At 45.9% G+C, this 6,707-nt stretch overlaps 1 pseudogene; it reads right to left on the reverse strand.

Annotated features, from left to right (window-relative positions):
• Nucleotides 1-4,515: 4,515 nt before the first annotated feature.
• Nucleotides 4,516-4,628, reverse strand: LOC114006228 (uncharacterized; annotated as a pseudogene).
• Between the last annotated feature and the right edge of the window lie 2,079 nt (nt 4,629-6,707).

A 6,707-nucleotide genomic window follows, 5' to 3' on the forward strand; every position in this document is an offset into this window, starting at 1 on the left:
GTGGGCAGATCCCCAGGCCCCAGACCCAGCAGCCGGCCACGCCCTGGCCTGTCCCCCCACCTGTAGTCAGCACCTCGCCGATCCAGCCTGAGGGCACTCCTGGTGTGCACTGCCTCCACTCCCTTTGTACCAGGCTGGCCACTTCTCACCGGGCCTCCCACAGCCTCGAGGCCCAGCACCCAGTGAGCCCGGCCCACCCACACCTCACGGCCAATGCAAAGTCCCACAAAGGTGGCCCCGGAGCCTGTGAAAAGAGGGAACAGCTCCCAACACTAGCCATACAGTGCTTCCTGCAGAGATGCAAACCCCACTCCTGCCATAGACTGGGAATAGCACCGTTTGTGCAAAAACTCTTTCAAAAAAAAAAACATTAACAACAAATTCCCCACCATGGGGAACAATACCCCACCATGCGGGCATGTTGTCTGGGACAAGAAAATGAAGGGATCACCAGAGCACTACTGCTGCTCTGCACCTGCCTGGGGCCCACGGCAAGGCTGCAGGGCCCCGGGCCCACAGGGAGCTGCAGGGCAGGGCCCACGGGGAGGCAGCAGGTCCAGGCCCATGGGGAGACTGCAGGGCCCCGGGCCCACAGGGAGCTGCAGGGCCCCCGGCCCACGGGGAGGCAGCAGGGCAGGGCCCACGGGGAGGCTGCAGGGCCCCGGGCCCACAGGGAGGCAGCAGGGCCAGGCCCACGGGGAGGCTGCAGGGCCCCGGGCCCATAGGGAGGCAGCAGGGCAGGGCCCATGGGGAGGCTGCAGGGCCTGTGGCCCATGGTGAGGCCACAGAGCCTTGCGCCCCCAGGGAGGCTGCAGGGCCAGGCCCACAGGGAGGCAGCAGGGGCGGGGCCCACGGCAAGGCTGCAGAGCCTCATGCCCCCAGGGAGCTGCAGGGCCCTGGGCCCACAGGGAGGCAGCAGGGCCTGGGACCCATCACGCCCCCAGGGAGGTGCAGGGCCTGGGGCCCACGGTGAGGCTGCAGAGCCTGGCAAAGTCAGCAGGGCTGCTCCCTCTGGCCCAGGAGTTTGGGTGCCAGCCCACTTCCCAGCATGCCGGAGCGTTCTGCTTCTCCTCTCCTCTCCCCTGTCTGACACCAAATGCCAACCCACTCTCCAACCTGAATCAGGTCCCCTCCTCTGAATACCTTAACCTTTCCCTAAGGCACACAGGACCGTTTTTACTTTATTTTTGGAGATTTTTTTTCTCTATTTCAAGTGCATATGTCTGCTTCCCCCACCCCCGTGAAGGTGCCAGCGCCTTGAGCACACTTTACAGGGAACCATCGCAGACACTCCCGCCTAGTTCCCAAATTAAGGAGGGGAATTGCTAGAGATAGTGCTAGCTGTGGATGCCCCTTTCAGACGCTGGTAATGAGACGGCTTTGGGTTAAAGCATCTGCAGATGAAGGAATCTGTTGAAGGTTCTCAACCGGACGGGGTGATGCATTTTGTCACAGGATGCTTTCTACCTTTGTTTAAACAGTGCTGTTTTAATCCTAATGTGGTGAATTACATGAAGTGCTTCTAAATTGCCAAGGGCTCTATGTGCTTACGAGAGAGTGAGTGAGCAGCCTAAGAGGGCATGATGATGAGGGCAACCCTGTTTCCTCCACTTCTCCTTCCTGTCAGGACTTGGAACACACAGGGATCAGCAGGTGACGCAATGGCTATGTCGCTGGACTCCCACGTAGTTGACCCTGGTGAGAGTCCTGGATCTGGTGGCTTAAATTCACACTGGGCGCGTGTGCGTGCGTGCCCAAGATCCCGAGAGGAGAATGGAGGAGAAGGGATTGCGGTGTGGCCATCCCCCCTAGGGGGTGATTTCTCGCTTTCTGTCTCTCTGTCTTTCTGGCTAGTGCATGTGCCCTATAGCAAAAACGTCTCAAATAAATAAATAAAAAAGTTTTGAGCACACACATACATGTACGCAGCATGTTTTCCAGGCCACCAGGGCCAGGATTTGAACCATGGCTGGCCATGTGGGTTCAGCTCCTGATAGGCAGTGCTTAGCCATCGTGTTATGGGGCCGGCCAGCATGAATTGCTTTTGGGCTGCTGACTGGGCCCTGCAATGTGGGCTGACCCCCTTGGTCTCATTTCAGTATTCTCATACGCTGCGACAGGCTCGTGGCGACTCTCGGCTCCCGCTTCTTTCTCTGGCTTGGGCATCCGGGTGATGGGAGCACAGGAACGCGCTGGGAATGAGCCCTCCTGTGGGTTCCCCACCCCCGGAGGGCGAGGAAGTGGGCAGTTTTCCTCTTATAAGTGTTTAGTCCAGCAACGGTCACAAGCTCCACAATTCTTTATGGGAAGGTGTCCAAACACAGAATGAATTCTTTGACAGTGTGGTTATTGAAATGATCTGTTTCTCCTGGTCTCCCTCATTTCTAAATAGTTGAGTTTATGAGTGAAGGATCTGTCATACTTCATTAGATCCTTGAATTTTGCTAGCATCCGTAGTAGTGTCACCTTTTATTTCTATTCTGATCGTTTGTATTCCTTGTTTGTTCTTAGCCAGTCTGGCTAGACGCTTACAAACTCCATGAATCTTCATCTATTATTTCGGCTTTGCATCCCACCGTCCTGTGTCCTGGTCAGACCCTTTCCTCTGCGTGTTTCCGTTTCAGTTCACTCTGTCCACAGCTCCTTGACAAAGGAGCTTCCACAATGGCTTCGAGATCTCTCTCCTTTTCTGATATCAGCATTTCAGTAGATATTTGCTATATTTTATGAACTTTTTTTTTCATTTTCATTAAATTAAAAACATATTTAGAATCTGTCTTATGATCATTCTCTTTGAGCCGTGAGTTCTTTAGAAGCATTTTGTTAACCAGGTAAGAGGTTTTCCTAATAACTGACACTATTGGTTTCTAATTTAATTTCATGGTGGTTGGAGACATGCTTTGCATCTTCTGAATCCTTTTAGACTTGGTACCCTGCTGTCCAGTTCGCCTCGATGAACATTGCATACACACTTACGGGTGCACTTCCTCGTCTTGGGTCATCTGAAAACGTGTTAGGTCAAGCTGCTTCCGAATACTGTTGGTTGGACGCATCCCTCCTGGGCCAGCAGGTGCTGCAGATAAATCGGCTGGGTCCCACTTGGACTCTGTGGTTCGAGCCCAGACCCAGCAGCTTGAAAATCACACCGGCCGTGTGTACCTGTATGCCCGAAATCCTGAGAGGAGAACGGAGGACAAGGAATTGTGATGTGGCCATCCTCCATGGGGAGTGATTTCTCTTTCTCCCTCTCTCTGTCTCTGTCTCTCTCTCTCTCTGTGAGCACATGTGCCCTATCAAAAAACTAAAACTAACTACATAAATAAAAGTGTCCTTCCTGACTATGTCTACTCTTCCTAAACACGAGTGCCGTTTGCTGAGAGATGCGTGTTTGTGTCTCCAATTTAAATTGTGGCTTTGCCTATTTCTTTTTGAAGTTCTATCAGTTTTTTTTTATCTATTTTTTAATTAATTTATTTATTTTACATTCTTTCACTGAACATCACCACAGCATACGAACTGTGATTTCCCATCCAGAATACAGTGTATAGTGGCTTAATCATACACGTTATTATCAACAAATAATTTTCCACTTCTTGTTTCTTGTATGTATATATTTTCCCCCTATAGCTCAGTTTTTACTTTATGTATTTTGAGTCATTGTTTTTAGGCAGAGACACATATCTAATGGTTGTATCTTTCTGGTGCATTGATATTTTTATTATCATGTAAAGTCTCATTTTATTTATGGAAATAGTTCTTGTTCCACCTTCATTTTTTAATTTTTATATTTTATTTTTTATTATTCAATCACATATATTTTTACAACATTGAAAATGAATTTTCCTAGCAGGAATACTCTGCATGCTAGTCCAGTCAAATAAATTACCATACATAGTCATCAACTGATAACTTCCCATTGTTTTGTCTATTGATTTATTCCCCCTTGACTCCCCCCCCCCATTTCTCACCTTCCTCCCACATTGTCTCTGGTATCCATAACTGCTTTCCACTCTGTTATGCTTTCCAATCTTGCAGTGTCTGCCATAGAGTGCAGACACTCGGTATATATCAAGTGGGGACATACAATGCCTCTCTTTCATGGTCTGGCTTACTTCACTCAGCAGTAAATCTTCCCTAGTTGTCCACTTTCTATCAGATGCCAGGGTCTCATTGTTTTTTATGGCTGAGTAGTATTCCATAGAGTATACGTGCCAGACTTTTTAAATCTATTCATTTGTTCTTGGACATTTGAGTCTTTTCCATGTCTTAGCAATTGTGAATAATGCTGCAATAAACATGGATGTGCAAGTGCTTTTCTGACTGAATGGCTTCCTATCCTTTGGGTAGATACCCAGGTGTGGAATTGCTGGAGCTTATGGTAGTTCTATCTGTAGGTCTTTGTGGAACCTCCATATTGTTCTCCACCGTGGCTGGACTAACCTACATTCCCACCAACAGTGGAGGAGAGTTCCCTTTTCACCACGCCCCCGCCAACACTTACCATTCTTTTTTTTTTTCAATATGGAATGCTTCACGAATTTGCATGTCATCCTCGTGCAGGGACTATGCTAATCTTCTCTGTAATGTTCCAATTCCAACTTTAGTATATGTGCCGCCGAAGTGAGCACGAGTCTTTGTTTTTGTTTAATTTTAGCCATTCTGACAGGGGTTAGGTGGCATCTCATTGTGCTTTTGACTCCATCTCCCTTATGATAAAGGATGTTGAGCATGGTTTTCTCGCTGTTTATATGTCCTCCTTGGAGAGTTGTCTGTTCAACTCATTAGTTCTTCTTTTAATTGGATTGGTGTGTGTGTGTGTGTGTGTGTGTGTGTGTGTACGGGTAAGCAACTTGAGCTCCCTATATATTTTGGTTATCAATCTCTTATCCAAAAGAGAGTTTGCAAATATATTCTCTCTTTCTGAGGGTTGTCTCTTTAATTATTTTTTCTTTCATTGTGTAGAAACTCTTTGACCTGATTTAACCCCACTTGTCTATTTCAGGAATTTCACCTGTGCTTTGGGGTCTTATTTAAGAACTCTGCCTACTCCAATGGCTCCCAGGGGCTCCTTTGTTTTCTACCAGGAGTTTTATAGCTGGAGGTCTTCTGTTCGGATCTTTGATCGGCTTTGCGTTAATTTGTGGTAATGGTGAGAGACGGGGGCCCAGTTTCCTTTTCCTGCAGATGGATACCCAGTCTATCCAGCACTATTTGCTGATGAGACTTTCTTCTCTCCACTGGACTGCCTCACGCTCTTTGTCAAGAATCAGCTAGTGTGCGTTTGGGTCTATTTCGGGGGCTCTGTCACATTCTATTGGTCCACATGCCTGTTTTTGTGCCAGTAATACGCTGTTTGGTTAGGGTCAGGGAATGACATACCACCTACTCCATTCTTTTTGCACAGTATTGTTTGGGCAAAACAAGGTATTTTATGATTCAAGAGAAATTCTATGATTTTTACAATTTCAGTTTATTTTATACATTTAATCACTATTTATCGCAGGATTATTCACAATTGCTAAGACATGGAACCAACCCAAATGTCCATGCACAGATGAATGGATTTCTTTTTAATCTGTGGAAGAATATCTCTGGTATTATGATTGGGATCACATTAAAATTATAGATGGTTTTGGGTAGAAATGATATTTTGATTTTATTAATTTTTCTAATCTAGAAACATGGGATATCTTTCTACTTTGTTGTGTCATTTTTAGTTTCTTTTCTTTTAGTTTTTCAGTTTTCCTTACAGAGATCTTTGACTTCTTGGTTAGGTTTATTCATAGATACCTTAGGTTTTTGGTGGCTATTGAAAATAAGATTACTGTCTCTTGTTCTACTTGAGCTTGCTTTCATTGCTGTATAGGAATGCTATAGATCTGTGTACGTTGATTTTGTACCCTGCCAATTTACTGTATTCATTAATCACTTCCAGGAGATTTTTGGTGGATTCTTCTTGGTTTTCTATGTGTGTAATCATGTCATTTGCAAATAGAGGTAATTCTACTTTAAAAAAATTATATTATTTATTATTATTTTTAAATTTGCTATAGGACACGTGTGTGCACCAGGGAGAAAGACAAACGTGAGAAAGCAATCCGCCAGGTCTGGAACTTGAACTGCAATGGGCCATGTGAGAGTCCAGCACCCTAACCACTGTGCCAGCTTCTGCTCCCACTGAGAGGTCTGCTGTCAGCCTATTAGGGTAACTCTCTAGTCGGTTTACAATTGTGTCTTTTTCTTTGATTTTGGCCAATCTGGCTATGATGTGCCATGAAGAGGGATCTTCTTAGGCAGATTCTATTTGAACTCCTTCGTATTTCTTGGGTCTGGATGTCTGAACGTTTCTCTGCGTTTGGGGTTTCGTGCAAGTATTTCATGGATTCTGTCTTTTCTGCCCTGTTTGTTTCTTTGCCTTCTGGAATACCTATTATATATATATTCAGGTGTTTAATGGTGTCTAGTATTTCCCATATGTTGTCCTCATTCTATTTTCTTTTTTTTTTTCCATTCTTTTGGGTGTCTTTATCTAACAGGTTGTTGGAAAAATCATGCCGTATTTTTCCCTTTTTCAAAACCGTGTCATGACTTTTCTTTACTTAACCCAGTAAGTTAGAGGTTCTGTCTTCTAGATCAGAGGTCCCGTCTTCTAGGTCAGATGCTCTGTCTTCTAGGTCAGAGGTCTGTCTTCTAGGTCAGAGGTCCTG

Source organism: Tupaia chinensis, unplaced genomic scaffold (genome assembly GCF_000334495.1).
Source record: "Tupaia chinensis unplaced genomic scaffold, TupChi_1.0 Scaffold146386_1, whole genome shotgun sequence".
In the NCBI taxonomy this organism is placed as follows: domain Eukaryota; kingdom Metazoa; phylum Chordata; class Mammalia; order Scandentia; family Tupaiidae; genus Tupaia; species Tupaia belangeri.